The sequence below is a fragment of the Struthio camelus genome, chromosome 4, assembly GCF_040807025.1.
Source record: "Struthio camelus isolate bStrCam1 chromosome 4, bStrCam1.hap1, whole genome shotgun sequence".
Taxonomy (NCBI): Eukaryota; Metazoa; Chordata; class Aves; order Struthioniformes; family Struthionidae; genus Struthio; species Struthio camelus.
The window spans coordinates 74,146,429-74,170,260 of record NC_090945.1 but is presented as its reverse complement, the minus strand read 5'-3'; the positions used below and the strand labels follow the sequence as shown (position 1 = coordinate 74,170,260).

The window sequence follows — 23,832 nt, the reverse complement described above, 5'->3', positions numbered from 1 at the left end:
GAATTAACATTTAAACCTCTTTATGGAAAACATACTCCAGTCTTACTTGAAAGAGCTTACGCTCTAAACCATATCCTACATTAAACAAACCAGCCTAGACTTAGAACACCTGCAATCCCAAATCAGTCTCGGTAAGTAAGTGGCAAAAGGAGCAAGCACCACACATGCAGGCATTTCCACTCTGTAACTCAGAAGTCAGGTCCAAAAAAGACCAAATCTGGTATTTATGTAGGCTGTCTCCCTCCTTCCCAGTCCCAAACTTCTCAGCAAGAAAAACCAAAGATCATATCCTAGCAGGAAACATACCTTCATTGAAAGGAAACAAAGCTTAAAGAATCTAAGCAAAACCCACTACTTTTTTTTCAACCACACTGCAAGATAATTGGGACTAATATGCCCAAAACAGACACCACCTAACATGAGTATGTATACAATCTACTGTGTGTAGTGTTTCACAGAATCACAGAACGGCTGAGGTTGGATGGGACCTCTGGAGATCATCTAGTCCAACCCCCCTGCTCAAGCAGGGTCAGCTAGAGCATATTGCCCAGGATCGCATCCAGACGGGTTTTGAATATCTCCAGGGAAGGAGACTCCACTACCTCTCCGAGCAACCTGCGCCAGTGCTCTGTCACCCTCACAGTGAAGAAGTTTTTCCTCAGGTTCAGATGGAACTGCCTGTGGTTCAGTTTCTGCCCGTTGCCTCTCATCCTATCACTGGGCAGCACGGAGAAGAGTCTGGCCCCATTCCCTTGACACCCTCCCTTCAGATATTTGTACACATTGATCAGATCCCCCCCCCCCTCAGTCTTCTCTTCTACAGGATGAACAGGCCCTGTAGAAGCCTTTCCTCATAGGAGAGATTCACGTGGGTAGCATATGTTTTGTGGCCAAAAAAAATTAATAGGGGCCATTGCAGTTGATACTGATGCCCTCACAACAGAAGATTATAGTTTAGGAGCTTTATTTGCATCACTTCAGACACAACTGTATATGCCACATATTTGCCAAATCAATTACAACATCATCAGAAAGAAAGCCATTATAATCAGACGCTGGACAGCTGTCAGTGCCCCACCCTGCCTTACAGCTCCGATGGCAAGGTTCGTTTTGAGAGAAAAACTAATGCAACAGTATTAAATCTTTGTCTGCAATATATTTGAATCAATATTTGAATTTGAAATGCAACGTACTAGAATCTCAGAAGGAAGCCCAAATAACTACATACAAACATCCTACAAAGGGCTAGGAGGTTACGGTTACACCAGATGTTTACAGAATAGAAAGTACGCCAGAAGTATAGTATTGTGACCAAAATACTCAGAACTAAGAGCTTAAACAGTCCATGTCCTCCTAATTGCAATCGTTGAAGAATAAAATTCCATTCATCTTGTGTTTCCTACTACCCAATTACTCCACATCAGAGCATGTCATGAATCCTCTTCCTAAGTCAATGCCACAATTCAATTCATTCCCCAAGCCCCATGTTCTGAGAGCTGTGAAAGCTGACACTCTTGTGCAAGTTTTTTGAGGCATGGAACAGAACTAACTGAACATTTAGGAACTCAACGACTTTGATGGAGGGGGTAAAGTCCAACTGGAAAGTGGAATTATGGAAGGAGGACCCAAAAAATTAGAAAAAAAAAATATCTAAAAGTGAAAGTAGCAAAACGAGAAATTCCTTTATTCTAATCTTGCTGGCCTCTCATCGACCCATAATCTTTTCTTTTTCAGAGACTGCAGAAAATGGGGAGGGACAAAAAGCACACATTCCAGGTAGTCTTTGGTTTGCAAAGACTCAGCTCCAGATACCATGAAAAGCAGTGCAGGGGGAATAGATGGGGCGAGGAAGGTTAAGTCAATCGCATATTTCTTAGAATGTTTTGAGTATCTGATATACTACAGCAAACGGTTTCTGCAAAACGAGTTACTTCAATGAAAAATTATTTTGAAAGCAATCAACTGTGACACGCAGAGTGAAGAAACATTGTCTCCTATGCTACATGGTTAGAGTCTTAGCATCTAGTCAGGACTGAGTTTATGCTTTAGTTTTTCCCTGAACGACACATTAACGTGGTCTCTCTTTTCTATCTTGATAATTATTTTCAGGAAGCATTGCAGAACTTCACATTCCTGAGATGAGGGCAGGTAAAATCTGTCTGACCCTGACTAACCAGTTAAAACGTGTCTTGAGACAGATATGGGAAATACAGGAAACTGCAAGAGAAACAGATCACAGGAATTAAGAAACGAGACAACAACCTTTCCATGACACTGAAACATTACAGTGAAGCTTTACTAAAGATATTTCAATCACCCATTTTAAAATTACTCTGTTACATTTTTCAAAATGCATACATGGTAACTGGAAATCTGAATGAAATTTCAAAGAAATATTTTTGAGAATTCTCATTTTACAACTGCCTTGAGTACTGTGCTTTACAGAAAGTGTTAAATGTATGTTTCCACTATGTTTTGGAGAAGAAATTCCTTGCAAAATTAAAAAATATTTTCCCTTCTCAGAAGTTTGCCATATCAAATTAATACAAGAAGTCACTCAAAAAGCAAATATTTCTGCTAAGAGATGTGAAGCTTAACTTTAGAAATGCCATTTCCGACAGGTAAGTTATCATCCATTTTTAAACTATAATTAGCCTTTTTCAAACAGTCTTGTTAAAAATAACTTTCTCCATTCCCTCTCCCCCCCCAGTCACAACTGTTATGGCTAATCTGAAAAGGGAGACTGCAACACAGCTTAAGTAATTAGTACAAGGCTAGTTATTTTAACTGCCAAGATGGAAAGAATTCTCAATTTCCAGCTAGGAAATGCAATGGAGGGATATGCCTTATGAGGAGGATTATCAAATAAAATCATCACATATCCACTAATATAGTTCTCAAAAACACTACTCACAAATCACAAAGCCAAAATATACAGTGCAATTCTTTCAAAAGAATTTCCTCTTATTCCACTTCCTAGTCCTATTTTTCCTTTTAGCAAACCTTCGGGCTTTGAATACTAATCAAAGAGCTTAACAATTAAAGAGCTTAACAACTACAGGCACAACAGCCAATGTATTAAGTATCTTGTAAAGGAATGAGAATACAATATTGTGTAAACAAGCACTGTGATTTTACAATTTAGAGCATCTTAGATTAGACACTCTTCCTTAAAATCCTACTGTGTGATAAACACTAAATTTTCTTTTGACCTAAAATAGACAGGAGAAGACAATAACTGAGTTCTAGTATGCTTAAATATAGCTAGGGAAAAGGAAGAACTTCAAATTGCTTATAATAAGAAACACGAAGGAGGATGAACGATATGGAAACTGAAGCTGGAACATTCCAGGTAAGCTCCCTACAACAGAATCCTCGCATAGTAAATAGTCTCTTTGTACCTAGTCTTCTCTGTATGGGAAGTGGAATATGGTTACAGTCATGAGAAATGCATTAAAAAAAAAAGATACAGAACACCCTGGTACTCTAATAGCTAGCGCCACACAAATACCTCTTTTGTAATGTGACAGTTGTGTTCACAGGAATGCAGTACTATAGCATAAAATTATATTGAGGTTACCAAAAAGTGCAGTGAAAAAAGGTGCAATTCACCCACTCTTCATTTTAACTTGATGCAGGCCCACCACGGAAGTGCTAGCATACGTAACTGTTCTTATCAGACTGTCAACAGGAAGAGTAAATTGCCTAAAAAACTCAAGCCAGGCAAGACATTTCTATGTCTTCACCAGCTACTTTCTCCATAATCCCCTTTCATACAGAAAAGTTGTCCTTTTAAGAAGCTCACAAAAAGTAAGTTCTGTTTTCAATTGTTTCTATTCTTGGGAAAAGGTAAATAAAGGAAAACCACAAAACCCATTGAATTAATATAAGGTAGCCTCATCTGCATTTTACTAGCACCCAGAGGCCCCTGAAAATTATGTATCCATAAGGCAAGGTTCTGTACAAAAATTTTCTTTTAAATGAAAAAAAATGAATAGACTCCATGCTTTAACAGGTTTAGACTCTTACAGATATGCCTACTATTATGTTTTAAAGTAACAGTACATTGGAATAGAAGAGGAAAAACATATCTTATTATTGCCCATCTTTCAGGTAAATTAAAGGTCCACAGACTATTTCTGAAATCCTAAAAAGGTAACTTAAAAAAGAAACAAATTGTCAGCAGGCTTAAATTCACTACATAGAGGTCTGCACTCTCAATGGAAAAAAAGGTAGGGGCTATACATATTAAAGACAGTTGAAAGCTAATACTTTTTTTTGCATAAACTATAAAATCTGCCAAGCCTCAAAGTTACTCTATACTCGCTATTATATATTTACTTTATTTATTTGTATTTACAGAGAAGTCAGTCTCTTAGGTAAAGCTACAAAGCTACTTGTTTCCATCCTTTCCTTCCCAAAAGGGATAACCATCACATCTGCACTTCCAGACTTCATTCAACCTGCTTTTGTGTGTCAACAATTAGACCAAACATTCTCTCACAACAATGTTAAATTTTAAACTACAGTTTTACAAAAAAATCCCTCTTATTCCAGGAAATATACTAATAACATTACACAGCCTGCAATTAACAGTTTGCGTCTTGAAAATTTTTTCTCCGAGATCTTTGATAATGTTTTCTCAATGCATGAAAACTGAACAAGACGAGATTTTAAAAAAAATAGTACTTTCCCCAGAAAGGTTGCATTAAAAGCAAATAACCTGTCCTCCTAACAATTATATGCAGAAAAAAAAAAAAAAACACCTGCAATCCCAATTAGTATAAATCAGAAGCAAAAATTTTATCAAGTTGAGTCAGTAACATATTAAAATCCCATTTTTGCTTTAGGAAATTTCAGCCTCACCTAGAAACGCGACAAACAAAAGCACAGTCATATCACGTGATGCTAAGAAAGCTCCAAAATTTGTCTTATGTATTATGGAGGAATCAGCAATTACACTATGATTTGTTTTGTTTCTTTTAGTGAAAAATCTCTGCAAATCCTTAATATACAAACCAGACTGTCACACACTAGGGAGGACATTGTCAAAGCCTAGAAACAAAGCCTATTTAAAATCTAGTGAACAATGGGATCTGTGTCCTTAATAAATTTCACATGGCATTCAAAAGACATGTGAACTCAGAAGTAAAAGAAGTTGTTTTTTTTTAATCATATAGTCTATGAAACTGGGCTATAAAGTCTTTGGAGCAAGGACAGCTTTTCTTATGTGATGATAGCATACAATGTTATCGTACCACACACAGTAGAGCAAGAATATGATTTATGACTAAAACACTACTGTAAAATAAAACATTGATAATGCCTATGCTGTAAACAAACCTCTCCCTCCATCCTACTTCAGACGACCTCTGCCAGAAAGCCTCAGAAGCACTGCTGTATCATGACAGAGTAAAACACCTGACTCGCATCAAAGCAAAGAACACTGAAAGTGGTCAGAAGCATGATAGTAGCTCTGTGAATTAACTTTTAGATCTAAATAGAATACCATCTTTCTTTAATACAGTATCGCCAGGAAGTGAGAGAGTGATAGAATCTAGTTTCCAATGGATTTTGTTTATGGTTGACTGATGTCTAGCAAGGCTGGGATCCTGCTACTGTTCTAGCGTAACTCAGCTGAGCCAGAGAACCCACGCTAGAGAGAGAAACCAGCGTGTGGGCATAACTATAGGATTTTTTCCTTGTAAACCTGCACACTTACTCATGTAACGGAATTATTCAAAGAATTCAAGAGCTAATGGCTGGCTGTCAGAGCAACTGTATAAGCCTCATTTACCTAGGTTAGCAAAGACGACCACAGACATAACCAAGACGAAACAAGGAGGGAAGTCACCAGCACAGTTCAGTAGGCTTCTGTGCTGGGATCTGTGTCGCTAATATTCATTTATATACATTTTTGTAAGTGACCTGAGAAATAGATGAGCAACAAAGTAAGAAGCCTGCAAATGATACCAAGTTATCAAGGATAGCGAAGATGATGTAAACTGAAAAACTGCACAAGGACCTTATGAAATGAAGTGACTGGGCAATGAAAAGGCAAATGAAGTTCAGTGTAGATGAAGACGTACTGAGACTCATCAGGAATAATAACCTCGTGCTACTAATGAACTCCTTCCATGAAACAATGAGTTCTGAGCTGACTGTTAGTCCCAGGATCTAGCTCCAGAGTAGCATGATGCACATTTTGTGAAATAATAAACTCTGTATCCAGCAGCAGTCAGAAGAGCAAATCACAAAACAAAATCGGTCATATTTATGTCACTGTATGAATCCATGTTTTGCACACATATTGTACACTACATATAACTTTGGTCCTGTAATATCAAAGAAGATATACTGAATCCAGAAAAGATTTATATCCAGGATGATCAGAGATATGAAACAGCTTCCATACCACAAGCAAGCAAGCTAGTATTTTGCAGTCTGAACAAAAGATGACAGAAAGGAAAGCGGGGAAAATAAGACAGAAAAAGTTCTTTATAAAATCATGAATGACATGACTCCCCACGTACAGAAATTTACTGTTCAATGTATTTTTCAGTAGTATTTGAAATACCGTTCAATGTATTTTTTTAGTAGCAACTAGGTATGAAACAAACTAAAGGAGATTATCTTTACACAGCAGGTAGTAAGAATTCCTTGCCAAAAGATTCTAAGGACACAAAAAGTTTAGATGGGCTTCAGAAGTAATTGAACAAGAGAGAGCCTCTGAAAATTTCCAACCAGAAAAAAAACACGGCAGGCTCAGGGAATCCCCTAGGCTGAAAATAGTGCCAGGATGAGGAAATGTTCAGGAGAGGTATCACATATACTCTCCCTTTTCTCTCTCTTCCCTAAGAGCTCACTTACAGATGCTGCTGCAGACAAGCACCAGACCTGACAAAGCCTTTGTCTGAACGAGTACAGCTGTTCTTATAAAACATTCATGTTCAGCATAGTACAACACTCCAAAAAAGTAGCTGCAGGAGTTCAATTAGCTGACCCGCTCACAGGGCTGTGCATTACTAACACATATGAACTTTGTTAGAAGTTGTCAGAACATCAGTCCTGCGGGAGAGCAAAGCAAAGACCTGCACGATGTGAAATAATTCTTAATGGACCACAGAATAGGGAGGTTAGGCCACTGCACAAGGGGTTCAGTTGTATGGCCAAGATTCCAGTACTCCAAGTATATTCTCCACTTCCTCAAAACAAATATGTAATATAAGCCAGAAAAGGTATAATCCATAAATTAGAAGTAAAAGGCAAGATGGAAAGAGGAAGAAGCAGGACTAGCAGCAAAGCCCACAAGCCATGTGAAAAAGGGTCATATTGTACTACATCCACCACATGTGGAAAGTCCATCACGTTATAGAATTACAAGAAAGCCTAAAAGTTGCTTTACAAAAAGACTCTTCTGAAATGGATCCTATTACATACAGTGTATGCATATTTAATTAATAAGCCAAAACAACTGGCAAGATTTGCAGAACACGGTTCAACAGGTGTCTTGACAATTTCGTGTGTGGATTTTATCTTCAGGACATAATACTGTTATTTCATAGCTTCACTCAGGAAACTATTTCAGGAGATCAAAACTCACTATCAAACAACGTTGGTATTAAAAAAAATACCAAAAGCAAGCACTTAATTATGCAGCACAGGCAACACTTCCATCTCCATACACTTAAGGGAGCTCAGAGCACTTCTGACAAAACTTCCACTCCTGACAAAGGAATCTTAAATAAAACACCATCTTCTGGTACCAGTTTTGCTGTGTGGTTGCACCAGGCAAGTGTGCAAGGACAGCACACTTGTACTACCTGCTATGAACCACTGTTTCCAAAAATTTCAGGATTCATTTAAAAAGGAGTTTACAGCTGTTAAAAACACCTTGAAATATCAATCAGATATAATAAACTGAAAAATATTTACGAACAGTCTGAATCTAAGAAGTGAGATACAGCTTCACTAATTTCTAATGCTCAGCCATCATTAATGATGGCAACGTTGACATTACTTCAGTCAGAGTTTCTCCAAACAAGGTCATCCACCTACCAACACAATCTCAATGGTTCCATTCTATTAATAAAAACTGAAGAATATAAACTGCCACATAAGAGTGATTTTTCTTCCAATTTAGTTGCCACTCAGATATCCCGTACAGATTGGATTCTGAATTAAATTTCAGTCTTGCTTAAAAACTGGTGTTTGAATTAAATACAGTTTTACTGCTTTGCTTAAACAAGACTACAGGGCTCTTTTAAATCCCGCCTAAACTAAAAAAATAGATGTACACATATCACTAACTCAGAAATAAGATAACTTCTAATAAGTTCAAAAACATAAATGGGCATGTACTGAGAAGGAATCCAAGTAATCCTTTTCCACATTAAAAGCGATCTTAAAACGAGGCTGCATATAACTGACATCATCTGAAGTAGTTGGTGCTACTGCTGGCAAGTCAGAAATCAAGTTACCAGTTTGTGAGAATTAGAAGCAATGTTTTTTTATACTAGCAGTGGCAGACCTCCAAGAGAAGGAAGACACCACAAGCAGCTTCACTGATAAATCTCTTTGGCTGACTCAAAGGTTAATTAGCGTAACACAAACTGCATCCCAACTGTCACCCATCACCAAAAGAGGACGTTCCACTGTTTCTTCCATTGCCCCTTCCAGCTGCTCCTCACCCTTTCGTCCTTGCACAAAGCCTATCCAGTGTGTGGTTGCAGGAGTGAATTGGATCAGTTCGTTCTGAAGGAAAGAAATTAATTTTTGGTAGGTCAGTCTTCAACAAATGTAAATAACTGATCAACTCATCCTGCCACCAGAAAGTTTCTAGATCTGGTATAACGCAGGAAGCAGGGTTGCCCCCTTCAGCGGCAGCCCCCAGTTAACTCTGCTGAAGAACAACAATAACAAACCCAGTATCCTGAACACTAGGAAGAAATGAGGAGTTCAGAAACTGCACTTTAGATAACTCACATGCAAGTCTTCCAGAGCACCGTCTTTTTTTTTTTTTTTTTTTTTTTGAATACTAAGTGTGGAAACTAGTCCAGGTACTTCAACAGAGACAATATGTGCTTCCAACATATTCACAGTAATGCCCATTACTAAATCCTGAAACTGTATCCTGTACTTGTCCGATAACTCAGCAGACTGTAGGAAAGCCTTAAAAGAAACAGAACCCCACTGCAACAGTAGCCTGGAGAGGACAACGAAATTACTGATTGCTGCTGCAAGTTTTGGTAGGAACGAAGGAAGTGCTGCACTGTAGTTAGCCTATAACATTATGGATCACCAGTGCAAAGAATCTGAGAGAAACAGTGGATGTTAATTCAGCAGAAGGCACGCGTGCACCTCAAACAGCGCAGACATTGCCTCAGCTTATACTTTACGGTATTCCCCAACCATGAGTGTCGTTTCAGTATGATCAACATCAGGTTCAGATTGTTCTCTTTTATTTCTTTCTATCACTGAAAATATCAGCATGATTTAAGGATTTCAGTTTAAAATTGCAGATCATATCAGCACACTGGAGCAAGTCAGCAGACAGGAGTACTGCCACTGACAAACCTCTCACTCCTCCCGTGTGCCTCATTCTGTCGCACACAGGGAACACCTGGATGAAATGCTACAGCACCTGGTAGGTCCTGGAGAGAAGTACCTGTCCAGCAATTACTTCAAGGAGGAGACATAGTTACAGCCTTTTTGTTCACTCCCATTAAAGTCTTAAGGGAACCTTTTACCAGAAGTTGTATTGTATTTTACTACATACACACACCAAAGCAACAGACTGCACAGTGTTGATTACCATTATCGTTCTTCAGTAACGCTTTCTCAGGCTAGGGTTTAAGGAAACATACCTGGAGTTAACAAAAAACAAAGACAAACGTAACTAAGATCACAAAGGATGCGTGTGTTCTAAACTCACTGGGACTTTTATCTTCAGGACTTTCAGCACGCAAAATCTGTAAGCTTCCTATTCCCACGCAAAATCTGTAAGCTTCCTATTCCTTGTGTCTCTCTATACGTCCTTATATTTGTTTATTGCCTAGAATATACAAGGGGGCATGACAGTGCAGCAGAGAAGGATACAGTCAAGTAACAGACCAGACATATGCTATCTACACTTTTGATCACTCTGCTTTCTATCCTCCTCCTTTCTCCAATTCGCACAACCTTTATGACAGTCCAAGCTACTTGTTACTAGCAGGTACTAACAGGCCAGCGTTGTAACTCCCCCTCTCAAGCGGGATGGTAATGGCTTAGAGGTCCAGGCGCCAGGCTGTGCATGCGTCCGCTAGCAGACTTGTCTCCAGTTTCATGATCTCTTGGTGCCCAGACACAGATGCCAGCATGGGTGAGCAGGTGTGTCCAGCCTTCACGAGGCAAAGGCAGCCGGCCAGAAGAAATGCAGCCCCCAGATCACAAGTGGGGCCACCTTGATAAAAACATATAAAATATTCAGGCTCTTCACATCAGATGGACCCTACCGCAACACTAAGTAGCCCAGTGGCCACTCTTCTAATGCGACCATATTTGGCATTTAATTCAATTAATATTGAATTTATTCTTAGACATCCTTTGTATCTTCCAGTTGGGGAAGGAAAAGGAGAACGAATTATGAATTCCAGAGATCCCATAGCTGTTGCCTCTGTAAAGGCTAAGGCGTTTCCCAGCTCTTTATACTTCCAAAGCTAATAATCTAGCAGTATACAAACAGCTACCTAATAATGACCTCACTATATATTTTCCTGATTCCTTCATTAATTTGTATGCGGCACTTCTCTGAGTGTTTAGTACTGAATTTTTCTATATTTGGTTGCAGTCTTCTATACTTGGTCTGTGATCTAAAGGGTTAATTATCTTTTTTTAAAAGCTTAAAAATAGTCTCATAAAGGGTTTAAAAAAAACATTACATTTGCCTGACTATACACAGCCTTTTCAATAGCTCCTTTCACAAAGTGACTTACCATAAATTAAGTTGGAAGCCATATATAGACAATGTTTTCATTAATAATTATGTAAAAATGTAAAATATGCCAGCCATAATAGGCTCAATAATAGCAAATAGTTCTGAAAAGTTGAATTTGCAAGCTCCATGAATTTACTGGCAAAGAAGATACTGACTTCAAAGCAAAGAAAATATGGCAGACAGACCTACAAGGGAGGCAATCCCATTTCTTCTGCACTTCTACCACCTCTATTTTTTTTAATAGAGAATGTAAGTAAACAATATCCCACACATTTATGAAACTGAGTATAGAACTGGGAGAACCTGCAGTAACACAGTAACAATTCACATGAAGGAATTAATATATATTTTAGCATTCAAGTGCATTTTGCATTTGACTTGTTTGCAATTGTGCAGTTTAGGCTATAAGACCCTTAAGAAAACAGCCTTTTTTTCGCCCTTTCTTTTCCAGAAAATTGTGATGACGTTTGTTGTCCTAGTTCAATTTTTATGATCACGTATGGGCCTTAAAAATGCTATTGCTTATTTATAAAATAAAATTCACAAACTAAACAGGTAAGATAGGTGAATACTGCTTTTGAAATAATAATTTTGCCATTTGCTACTTCTAATGACAGCTGGAAATCTTATTTTATCACAGCGTGAAATATTTAACTATTATTGCCAGAAGAACCCTTACAAAAGCAGCAGCTTAGGATTATATTACTCCTCTTCAAGGAAGTTACTGTACTGTTAATCAAGGTATTTCTATCACATCTCAAGAAGAAAGTTACTGAAAACTGATACTCTGAGGTCTCTCTCAAGCTGATAAGTTATCCTGTTCAGAAAGCTGGTAAAATAAACTTCAATAGGAAAATCAAACTAATATCTGGACTTATGGGAACTTTCTAAAACTCTTGTGCCACCCCACACATAATTAATTCAACATGACTTCCAACAAAACATTTAGAAAAACTTCAGTAAAGCAAATAAAAAATCTCCTATTTGTAATCCTGTTTCACTGTTAAATGCAACAATCAAATAAGAAGCAGAGTGAACTTCTACCCCTGAAGACAAAACCAGGGGAACAGAAGTCACGCAACAGTAACCTTCAGCTAATTAGTAACAGTGGTTAGCTCAAGATCTTCCACTAACGAAATTTAAATATCATGAAAAAGTAAAAGTTATTCCTTAAGATTCATAAGTAAAGTTAACAAAGTAAAGATGTATAAGCAAAGTTATATAAATGACTGGAAACTGGCTCTGGTCCTTTTAAGATACTCCAATACCCCAAATTCAACGTACTGTTTGAATGTTATACTCCCACTCAGACATACAGTCTTCAAATCTGTTTCAAGTTTGTAATAACAGACTATAGTATCATCAGGATTTAGTGAGAATTAATTACTCAATCAAATAGCAGGAGTATGCATTACTGATTTCTTCATTACTAATGCTTCAAGCTGCCTCTTTCCTTTAAGGAAAGAAGGCCTTTTATTAGCCTAAGAAGTATATATGACACAAACTAACTTACCAAAATACCTTTTAAAAACTCTCTATGTATGTTTTAGTATACTTTGCCACTTTAGTGTTAAAGATTTATCTCAATCTACGTCTTGACTAAGCTAACACTACCTGGAATAACCTCGCAGGGTATATCTCGCAACTCATCTCTGTTACGTTGATGTCAAAACTGTTGAATCTTATGAAACTTGTTCTTTTTTTCTGGTCTTCAGCTAGCCCCTAATCTCCTTCTCTCTTATCTCTACACTTTCTTCCACAGTCTATACACACAAAACCTTTTCTGCAATGCACTTATGCTTCCCTTCAGAATCCTTCCACAACCTAGCTAGCTCTTCTAACCAAATCAAAAAAAAAAAAAAAACCCACACACCACAACTTAATAATACACAGATAACATAACAGCTCCTCCTTTTCATAGAGCGTCTTTCATCAATGTATGTCAAACATTTTTCAAAGGAAGCTGATATTATCTCCAGTCTTCAGGAAGGGAAAAGATAGACGCGGTAAGATGAAACAATTTGCTCAAATTCACTCAATGACAGCTGAGAGTAAAATGCAGGTCTCTCCAGGTCCAGCCCAGTGACCTACCTACCAAGGAGACCACGCATCCTTGGTATCCTTACACCCTTACCTACATTTATTAATAATGAGGAGTAGATTTTTAAAAGTGACAAAAAGCATAAACAGTATTCAGATCTTATTCCTGTTACAACTTTTATTTTCACTTATTAACAAGCTTTTTGTACAGAGTATATGTTTTCCCATGCTATCCTTTCTAGAGTAGGGCCCAGAAAGCTACAGATGTGAGTAAAACTAGCATTCACTGTATATTTGAAACTTCCTCCTCAACACAGTAAGCAATAAAAAGAGAACCCTAAATATTCCTCAAATCATATTAAAATTGAAACTAGTTATAGGACGCCTGAGCACAGACTATGCACAAACTTCGCAGGACATAATTTACCTATTATATGTAACATTACAACAGTAGAAAATAATTTAAATCTTCTATAGTTGAAAATTTCACACTACTCCCGTAGAAATAAAAATCTTGGAAGGACGGATACCAAAGTGGACATACCAAAGCTAAGTTACAAACAGGATCTAGGTGATGCAAAAATAACAGAAGAATAGTTTTAAATAGGTAATCAGGTAAATCCACACACTCGTATATGAAATAAAAAAGGAAGTAGTAGATTAAAAATTAAAAATATTTGGTAACTTCCAACAAAGCTAGAGAAATATTTTTAATATTAAGTTTGTGAAATAAGGGGGATAATCCTTTTACTGAATTTTCAAACTATTAAAAAACAAAAAAAAAACAAAAACAAAACCATCCCTGTGGCACGATAAAACGTGCATTTAACCTCTCAGAGTCCATTATAAATGCAACTAATCAGCTTTTGGGAAGGTATGACAAAATGCTTTACAGCAAAAATAATTTTAACTAGCTCCCATAGCTCTTTTCTTCTAAAACATGCAGACAGATAGTCCTATGCTTATTTGATATTTCTAATAAATGATTTCCAAATTATGAAAATAGGCTTTTCCCTCATAACAGCCATTTTTTTCTGCATTTGATGACTTGAAAGCAACAGACCATTTAAATATTTATCTGAACATTTTTATTTCGTATTGCGAGATCAACTTTACTAGGAAGTTTTCCTGAAAACAAACCCCCACAACTTGTTTCTATGATAATTACGTTTACAAATTACTTAACCAGGCTGCCACCGTTCTTGGACTGAAGTGACGGATTCCAACCTCTGCTCCACAATACAGAAGAAACTATCCCAGTAAACGGAGCATGTTAAATAGCATCTAGATCATTTGTCTTCCAAGCTCCAGGAGTTGTATGGATAACCAGAATACTTCCTGCTACCTCTCTTGGGTAAACCTTTCTGTCATCACCACGTTCTGCTTTACCAGGCATTGCTGATCATCGTTATTATAGTTATTACTTAACAGTTATTGGCCATCTCACAATTGTAGGCTATTTACATGATCATTCAGATACACATGAAATCTATCCTATAAACATGTCTGAAGAAAAATAGAAGACCCTCATTTCTTCTATTCCCACAAACTAAAGAAGCGCCCCCCCCCCGATAAAAAGGAACTCCAAACCTGTGAAGTTCTCATTTTAAAAACATTAACACTTAGAGGAATTTTAAAGTTTAGATGATTTAAAGGAAATATTTAATACATGACTACTTTTCAACATCCATCATTACGGATTTTGTATGTTTTTATTTCTGTCAGCCGAGCAGAGTCCAAAATGATAGATCCTAGCTAAGTAATCTATTATATAAATAGATAGAAAGTCTACTCTTATTCTACAGTATCCTTCCTAAAAGCCAACAAAATTGCACATAAAATTCAATAGTGCTAATAATTAAAAAAAAAAAAGCTAATAATAAAACCAATCTCTTGTCTTCATTCATTCACCCAGGAACAAGACGCTCAAGAAGGACACGTAATGAAGCAGACACTGAGTTATGAACAGTATCTAGATCTTCTTCTGTCCCTATTCCTGCTAGAACACACAGCAAACTAGCAAAGGAAGATGCTGACATCACTTGACACTCCTATGGAATATCTCTTCCTTGGAAGGATAAAGAATAGCAACAGCAACAAATGCAGCAGGGAGCACTGGCCATGAAATCAGCATATTAAGATAACGACAGAAGTTCAAGGCCTCCTATTTTTCCTCCTGAATTACATATAAACGCTCTTTCCCCTTTCTTTCCCTCTCCGATTCACCTGCCAACGAGCAGGAAAGCTATAAGGAGGTCGTATACCCAACCAAAACACACATTTGCCGAACCAGGTCTGAACTAGTCATTACCTCTGTTGGTGCACAAGACAAACGAACTGAGATAAAGTTCCATGAGTGTAAGTGTGGGAATATCTGCTAAGCAGAACATGGCGCAGATCTAAACTGCTGATGCTTTCAATGAAGTATGCAAATCAGGATTTCCCCTATAACACTTAGCCTCTGAAAATTTTGAACATTATAAATGTACAATGTACCACTTATTTCATTGATCTACACCTCTTGTATCTCAATGTTTGAAATTGAAGATTTTTTAATACATATACAGTATGCTTTATTGATTGGAAGGGAGCAGTTGTACACTACCATTTTAGCATATCTATACTGACAAGATACAGCAGATGGAGGATTAGCACAAAATAAAATCTGTAGCGATACAATCGAGTTCCATTTCATTTACTTTTATAAGGCACATTTTTGTCTTAAAGAATGAACTAAAAAAAAAAGTCTACTTCATTTTCAGACTTCCATGGATTGGCAGAAGCCTGCAATACTTGCAATTTAAGCACTGCAGTGAAGTAGCTTATTTTAAACAATTATCTACTGAATCATGATGAGCTCACTTTTGACAGCTAAGAAACCAAATTTGATTTGCAATTCCCACCTCATCCCAGGAAAATACAAGTAATATGCAGTGTGCAACAGAAGAGCAAAAAACTAAACATTTGAAAGGGTTTACAGGAGGAAAACCAATGAGCCCTACCACAGTAGCTCCTGACCTCTAGTCCAATAAACTGAAAGCCGAATTATTTATATGCAAAAAACACTGGAATATAGGAATGCCTTTTTTTTTTTTTTAAATAAGGACAAGCCAATCGTACTGTTTTCACCCTTCAGATGAGTACCAGGTACTGCAATGAGTAATTAAAACAAAGACAACGTAGAGAACAGCACTGCAGTTTCACTTTTCCCAAAGTTTCACGACGTGACTTAACATATATGTACTTTTAATCGAAACAATGCGAGGGGAAGATGGAAAGGAGTTTGCCGGAATGAAGCGTCAGTTTCTGTCACTTCTGCATTCAGCTGTAACCTTCGCCAAACCTTGTCGTCTCCCCCCCCACCCCCCCCACCCCGCCCGGTGCCTCCGAGAGGCTGCGGCCCTCCAGGGCCCGCCCCGGCGGCGCGCGGGGCCGCGCTGCCATAGGACGCGGCTCCCATCACTCTGCCATCAGCCGAGCTCCTCCTCCTCAGGCACAGCAGCCCTAGCCTTCCTATCCGCCTTTTGCCTTCAATAGGCCCCTAAAGGACAATGCTGTCGGGGGGAGGGAGAGGGGACCAAAAAAAAAAAGGGGGGGGGAGGAGGGGACCGAGCCCCGCCAGATGCGCCCCCCCCCCTCCCCCGTTAACCGGGTAACCCCACAGCGAGGCGGGGTGCCCCACGGCAGAGGGCTGGGAGCCGGCTCCCGGCCGGGCAACAGCCGCTGCCGGGGCTTTGTAGGCTCCGCGCAGGATGAAAGGTCACGGCGTGAGCCGGCGGCGCGCCCGGCCCCAGCCCCGGCCCGGCCCGGCGCGGCGGGGAGCCGGCGGCGCCGAGGGCCTGTCACCTCCCCGCCGCGGTCACGCAGGGCCGGGCCGGGCCGGGGCTGTCAGGCTCGGGCTCTCCCTCCTGAGCAGCAGCCCCGCATCCCCCAGCGTCCTCGTCCCCTGACGCGGCCGCAGGCCGGCGCCGCCGCTGCCCGGTGACCTGCCCCAAAGGCACGCAGCGCCGGCGCCCGCTCCAGGCCGTGTGGCCGCCGCCTGCTCCCTCGCCGCCGGCCGGGCAGCCGCTCACCTGACGCCTCCGGGACCCCAAAGGCCAGGCCGGGCCGGGGGCAGGGCTGCGCTCCCAGGCAGGCGCTCGCACCGGGGCACCCCGGCCGGGCCCCCGGCCCCGCCCCCGAGCCCTGCCTCACCGCCGGCCTCCCGCCAGCCCCCCGCCCGGCCCCTCGCACTGCCGGGCACCCCCTCCCCGGCCCCTCGCCGCGCTTCCTCCCCGCTCCCCCCGCCGGCCTCCCCGGCACGCTCCCGCGGCGCTGCGGCAGGCAGAGCCGCGCAGCGGGACGCGCCGTCCCGCCGCCCCGTCCTGCCGGCGCCGGCCAGGCCCGGCCCCGCAACTCCTCCTCTGCCCGGGCCGCTAGCGGCGAGGGGAGGGCAGGGCAGGGCAGCGCGGGCCTGGGCCCCCCGGCCGCCGCCGCGGCGCTCCCCGGGGGCCGAGCCCGCCCGGCCCTCGGCGCGGCGGCGGCAGGGGGGCGCCGGCGGCACCGCCGCCGCCCGGCTCCCTCCTCGCCGTTGCCGCCGGGCAGGCGGCGGCCGCCCTGCCTGCGGCCCTGCCCCTCCCCGGGCCCGCGGCGGGTATTTACCTGCCGTGGCGGCGCAGAGCGGGGCCCCGGGGCCTCTGGCAGCCGGAGGAGGCGGCGGACTCCGTCCCGCTGCTGCCGTCCCCGAGTGAGGCGGGCGGGACGGAGCCGGGACCTGCCCTGGGAGGCGTTACGTAAACCGGCGGCGGCGGCGGCGGCTCCAGCGCCACGGGGAGGGGGGGGGGGGAAGGGGGAGGGGGCCGGCCGCTCCGTCACCCGGCAACAGGACTCAGCGCCCCGGCGGACCGAGCCGCAGGCTCCTCCCCGTATCCTTCCGCCCAGAGGGCGGCCCGGATCCTGCCGCCTCAGCGCCGGGGCCGGGCCGGGCCGGGCGGCGGCGGCGGGTGCTCGCGCTGGCGGGCAGCAGGCGGGCGGCGGGGTCCTTCCCCGGCCGCTAGCGGCCGGGCGCCAGCGAGCCGGCGGCATGGCGGGCGACTGCGCAGGAAGGGCGGGGGTGGAGGAGGGGAAGCGCCCCTTTGCCCTGGTTGCACAGCCTCGGCCGGGCCCCGCCCGCCGGAGAGAGCGCGGGCTGCGCGGCGCGGCGCAGCGCAGCGCAGTGAGGTGGGGGGAGCGGCGCGGCGCGCCGGGCGCCTGAGGAGACAGAAGAGGGGCGGGCGAGGCGTTTGAAAGTCACCGGCCGGGCGGCGGCGGCGGTGGCGGCGCTGCCGCAGCGGCCGGCGAGGGGAGCGGCGCCTCGGGTAACCGTCAGCCGGGCGCGGCCCGCCCCCCGCCCGCAGCGCCGGGCGCGAGCGAGCTGAGCGGGGAAGAGGCGGGGCCGCGGCGGGGCGTCGCTGCCGTGAGGTGCTGTCCGAGAGCCTGAACGCGGGCGGTTTGTCCTGCCGCTCAGTGAAAACCCGTCTGGAAAGAAAGTCGTCTTTTTAAAAAAATTCATTCACTTAAAAGTCCTTTTTTTTTTCTTTCTTTTTTTTTTTTTTTTGAGAATTCTAAACGTCGGCGAGTTGCTCGGGCGCTGCGAAACTTTTATCCCGATTGATTAAATGCCAGCTTCGTCGGAGCTGTTTACACGGCCGTGGAATAGTGAAAGAGCAGCGTTTTTAGCGTAGTGGATGTGCGAAAACGGGCCACTCTTAACACTGAAAATATGACAAAGACGCCAAAGTACTAATTAAGCTTCCTGACTGGGAAAATAATGTCTTTTTCAGATGTATGTTAACTCCTCACACTTCTCAGCTAGGTGAATGCCTGTAGGCGTAAGGACAGTCAATATTATGTAAGGTGGTCGAAGTAAACGTTCTCTCTGTGCGTTAACTGTTTTTCCCCCTTTATCCACAGCCAGGCGCGTGGTTTTGGGGTTCCACGGTGTGGTATGCCATCTAAATGGGCTAACGCTGTGTTTTCTCTACAAACCAAGTCTTCAGCCAAACACCATCTTGGAACTGCCCGCACCTTTGAAGGGATGATTCCCCCCCCCCTCCCCCAAGGTGTTGTCTCTTTTAGGCCTTTTCAACAAGTTATGCCTGTATATTGAAATTCATAAAAGCATGAATAATAAAATAAATATTTTTATATAGTATATATTTTATATTTAATATAAATATACTATATTATGTACTATAAATATACTATTTTTATATAAATGTAAATATACTATTTTATATAGTATATTTATATATAGAATAGTAACCGCTGCCTCCCTGCCCACATGCTAATTTCGTGATACAAGCATAGCCTTACTCTATTTTCCTTTTTGTTGCAGCTAGAGTTCATCTTTGTAAAGTATGGTTCTAATTGTACATCTAATTTAGTACTAAATTTGATTTAGACTAACTGAATAAGCCTATATTTTTCTCTTTTAACTTCAGTATGCAGGATTGTGTAGCTAGTTTAGCTGCTGACATCCTCTGTTACATTGCTGCCTAGGCGGTAATTGATGTCATATGGACATGGCGTTAAGCAGTTCAGCTCCCTCTGAAACCTTGAACGAGTACGATGGGAAGGATCTAGAGAGAAAGTCAATCTTTAAAACCTGTGCTAGGAGGGCAGAGTCGTACTCTGAGCTATTTATTTACTGAGTAAGTTATTTTACTTTCTTGCTGCGAACCGAAAAGCTTGGGGGAGAAATGCTGCTGGCTGCTTTCTGCTGAGTCATTCCGCTGGCGTTTCGAAACGCGTTTCACCAGTGCTGTAACATGACTCGCGCCAATCAAGACCAAATCCCCCTTTGTTCACGTGCTCCGAACCTAAATTCCCCTTTTCAAGGTAGAAATAAAATACAGAAAAACGTGGCACGCTTTTGGTCTGTAATAAAAGGCGGCACCAATTTAAATCAATTTCTATGTAGTGTTTGCAAGGTGATGTATATCACTTGCACAAATCCGTTTATTTAACGCTTTATATGATTTACTTGCTTCAGAAGTCATGTAGAAGGGACAGATGCTCGGGAGAAGTCCTAAGCCTCTGGATGGAGGGAGCCACAGCATGCAGACAAATCACAGGTTATTACAAATATTCACATAGCTACTGTGTGACACTTCAAATCAAAGGTTCTGGTTTTGCGGTCAGATCTCAGGAATCCTGAGAGTGGATTTTTTTTGTTTGCCTGTTGGTTTTTGTTCGTTTTTGTTTTCCTAAAAGCCAACCACGTTCCCTCTGGCAAGAATTTCAGAAACAGCTGGTAAGGGACCATATGCTGTGCTGGCGCTGCTGCGAGCTTATTTCCCACTTGTCCTCCTGGTCAAGCAGAGCTGCTCCATGTGCTGGAGGACAGCTGGTCCCTTGGCATGTGAAGCAGCTAATGAACTTTTCCTCCCGAAAACTGTAGGGATAGAGCATACTAACTTGCAACACTGATTCTTCCTTTCTTAACTCTTCATCTGCTACCGAAGAAGGAAGCCCTCTAGGGGAACTTTATTTGTTGCCCCTCTGTGACAATCTACACACAGAGAGAGGAACTACACGGGCGTGCTTTGTAGGTAGCAGCATTTATTTGGAAAATCGAGATTAAATGATCTGTGTTGTAAAGAATGCTAAAACAAATTTGGGTGACTGACTGATAATGTGGTTTTAGCTGTTGTCAGCCTCAGCAGCTACCAGCGTTTCCCTTTTTCATTCTGACCCCTGCTGGAAAGGGTCTCAAATGAATTCCATATTCATTGTCATATAGTGAATTTTGTCATAAAGTGATTTTTGTCATGTAATATTTTTCCTATTAAGAAACACAGCGAAGGAGGAAGGGTAACAGGCACAGCAATTTAGTATGACATATTCATGGCTTGTAAGCATGTTACTGCCAACTATGCATCTTACTTCCTTGAAATTAGTCAGTTTATAATATTCCCTAGAATATCCTGCTAGGTGCAATAAAAAGCTAATTTTCCCTGAGCAGGGGTTCTATAACGGTTAACTTTGAAATTCATGATAACCAATCATTAGACAGTCCACTGTTGTTCACACTTCATAAACTCTTCACATAAAATGCTTGATAGAAACACTCTGCCTATTCAGCATTTTAGAAATGAAGATAGAACAACATTCGTGAGGGAATAAATGTGATTTAAGAACAGAGAGATCATCTAAGTGTCCAGAATCTAAATCCAAATATGTACATTAACTTACAGTTATTTTTAAAATCCCAGAAAAGACCTTAAGGTAATAAGGTGGCACATCCAACCAATACACAATATCTTTTATTGGACATAATGACTTACAGCTTCAGAAGCACGTAGTTATCTTTTTGGAACTACTTTGTCTAATTGCAAGAAGGCTTGCATAATCCTTTTACTACTTTTTACAATGGATTTCAGGTTTTGAGCTCATGCAAAACATTCACACCTCCCAGAAGTAATAACTAGGTTCAAATGACACATTCAAAAGGCATTCCTCAGCACTAGATCAAGTTTCAGATTCCTTTTTACTGATCTCTCTTTCCTAATAATACCACTGCACAGTGGAAAAGCCAGCTGTAGATATGCACAGCATCAGAGGGCCACTTTGTAGTTAGCATGAAGGACCGCATCCACTGCAGTGAATGGAAGGCAACTTTAAATTTGTGTAGGATCTGCCTCAGGCCACAGTTGGACCGTCTTCCTTTCAGACTTTGCTATGACAGGTTTCCATGTCATTAATAGGAAAGTACTATCATGGTGAGTTTGGAAGACCTAGCATCACCTGAGAAATCAATTACATAATTCAAAGCAATGTTTTTTTCTGTTCAAGAGGACCTCATCAGTATAACCTCAAAATGTGTATTTTTGCTTTCTTTGAACAAAACTTCAGATTAGGCAGTTCTGTTTTGTAATAATGAATGTCTGGGTTCGGTGTTGCCCTTTTTCCCCCTGCAGCACTAACAATTGGGAAACCGTAATAATACCTTGAGAAACCTTTGGGAAGTCCAAAACAATGCATGCACAGGACTCTTTCACAAAATGCTGCTATGTATATATAAAATAAACCACCTGAAGTCCACCTTAAGAAATGCTCAGAGGAGATAGGAAAGAACTTCAATAACTACTTAAAACGCTTTGGACAAACAGCCGAGTGGTACAAAAGGTAAAGAAAATGGAAGCTTTATACTGCATAATGAATGTAAAAGTCCAAATAGCTAGATAAAAACATTTCTAACAATAAACCAAGGAACAGCTTTCACTAGTAATGCAATGAAAAGAATACAGAATGTACAGTGTTATAAAAATGAAATGATTTCCACAGGTGATGAAATACAAAGCAAGTGTTACCTCTGCATTTTATGGATAGTTAGTCAACATAAAATATACTAATGTCTCAAAATCTGATCATTTTATTTGTAATGTGTATGTAGAAGAATGTGATGTCATAATGAGGTACTAAGTTAATTGCATTATATTTGTTGCTACATCAGCTATTGTCAAGCCATTAAGTTAATTACATGTTAAGTTTTAAATGAGATGAAACACATTATGACATCTGTTTTTTCCTATTTACTACGGCATTCCAGAATTACCATGTTGGAAATGTCTGAGGTTTTGGCAGCTTGCTGTATTACAAATAGTTCATGAATACAATTAGCCATCCTTGAGTAGCCTGCAGCATCAGCATCCAATCCTTGCCTTACTTGTCAGAAATATAATTATTGTTCCACAGTAATTCCAGCAAACACATTTTCAGATATTGGCCATATTCTCAGTCAGTGACAATGCTGAAAAAGGAGTATATCGTGTTCTACTGGCTGATGATCTGGCCACAGATTTTGGAATGACCATACTGAGATAGTCATTCCATCTTCATTAATGTTTTATATGAAATCAAAACTGAAAAAAACCACAAACAAAAATGTATTGAGTTCTTAAAGTAATTGCATTTAAAGTATTATTCTTTTCATCTAATGCATCAGCACTTTCTTAATACGAGTTTCTGTTGCAGACCCTAGTAAAAGAAAAGATCTTTTGTATCTTAATGGCTTATTGTCCTGGCATTTTGACAGGCTGTTTTGGCTGATCAAAAAAGCTTTTTTATCTGATCCCGTGCTTAAGAACTGCAAAACAAAAATAATGCATGTTTTCAGCATTTTCACTTAAAAAAAAAGTAATACATGTCTGGAGAGCTGTGGTAGGTAAGTGAATCTCTGTGCATTATTTATAGGCTGTAACTAACTGATATTTATTCTATATATTTTTGTGTATTTTTTTGTGTGAACCGACTGTGGGAGCAAGAGGGAGAACGGTCATTGCTACTTTCTGACAGAACTGGTACCTTGGGAAAGATTGCCCAGTAAAAAAACTGATTTTATAGATGTTGAAGAACCATTAAGAGTGGCTGATTAACATTATTGCCAGGAGTCCTTACAGAGAGTGCATATAGGATAGGAAAAAAGCCAAGTTTGACAGAAGCCGTGTTTGAAAAGGGGTATTGAATCCCAACAAAAGAAATTATTATTTTGATCTTGGAAAAAAAAATCATTTTGAAATACACACTGAGATCTAATACTTGAATTTCCAAAACTGTAACCACACTAAGGAGATTTTTCTAGCCTCTGTGATAGACTGCAGGGCTGGTAGGCTGAAACAGAAAGAACTGAGCAGCATGAGAGGAAGAAGGGGTATTTTTCTGTCAAGAAGTAGCTCATATTTCTATACTTTGCAACTACATTGATACCCTCTTTAAAATGTCTTTTGTGATCGTTTGCCTTGTAATTCTAACTGAATTATATTTAGATACTCATTTGAAGAGTTAGTTACCTA

General features: G+C 41.3%; 1 protein-coding gene across 2 annotated transcripts in view; it reads right to left on the bottom strand.

The window, feature by feature from the left end:
- Positions 1–17,908, bottom strand: part of KIAA0232 (KIAA0232 ortholog) — a 69,694-nt gene extending 51,786 nt beyond the window's left edge. The window contains exon 1 of one of the 2 annotated variants that reach the window (XM_068943419.1): positions 17,660–17,908. The gene's annotated coding sequence lies outside the window, so the exon portion shown is untranslated. Of the gene's footprint in view, positions 1–17,091; positions 17,186–17,659 lie in introns of those variants that run through there. The other variant, XM_068943420.1, reaches the window with a different exon arrangement.
- Positions 17,909–23,832: the final 5,924 nt, after the last annotated feature.